Source organism: Antrostomus carolinensis, unplaced genomic scaffold (genome assembly GCF_000700745.2).
Source record: "Antrostomus carolinensis isolate BGI_N321 unplaced genomic scaffold, ASM70074v2 scaffold39400, whole genome shotgun sequence".
NCBI lineage: Eukaryota > Metazoa > Chordata > Aves > Caprimulgiformes > Caprimulgidae > Antrostomus > Antrostomus carolinensis.
In genome coordinates, this window is record NW_010288477.1 from 3266 (window position 1) to 3823 (window position 558).

Below are 558 nucleotides of genomic sequence, written 5' to 3' on the forward strand. Positions count from 1 at the left end.
AACCCCAAAACTGGGACTAACATTTCCCTCCTCTCTATCTCAAGCAATAAACCCCCGTCCTCCTCGCAGCAGAGGTGCTGGCTGCCTATAAATCAATATATGTGCCCCCCTCGCCCCAAGCACTGAGATCATTAGGAGCTAAAACAGCCGCACATAAATGATTTGGTTGGTAAAACACTTCGGTACAAGCTGAAGTATCAAAGTCCCTGGTTTACAGATGGGGAAACTGAGGCACGGTGGGAAGAGACCTGCCCCACACGATGGCAGGGGGGGGTGGATGAGTCAGGAGCACATCCAGAACAGAAGTAATTATACAGGAAGCAACTCCCAGCACGGGGAACCAGCAACCAGGTTGCAAAACAACACTTGCTTCCCAATATACAACCCCCCACACCCCCCTCACCCAATACACCTCACCCTCACCTTGCTTCCCAATATACACACCACCCCCCTCATCTGCTGCAAGCCCCCCATTCTGGGCTTGCAGCAGATTTCTCAGTAATTCTCTGTATTTTCTTATTTTTAAAAACTTAATTAATCCAATTAAAAAAAAAAAGA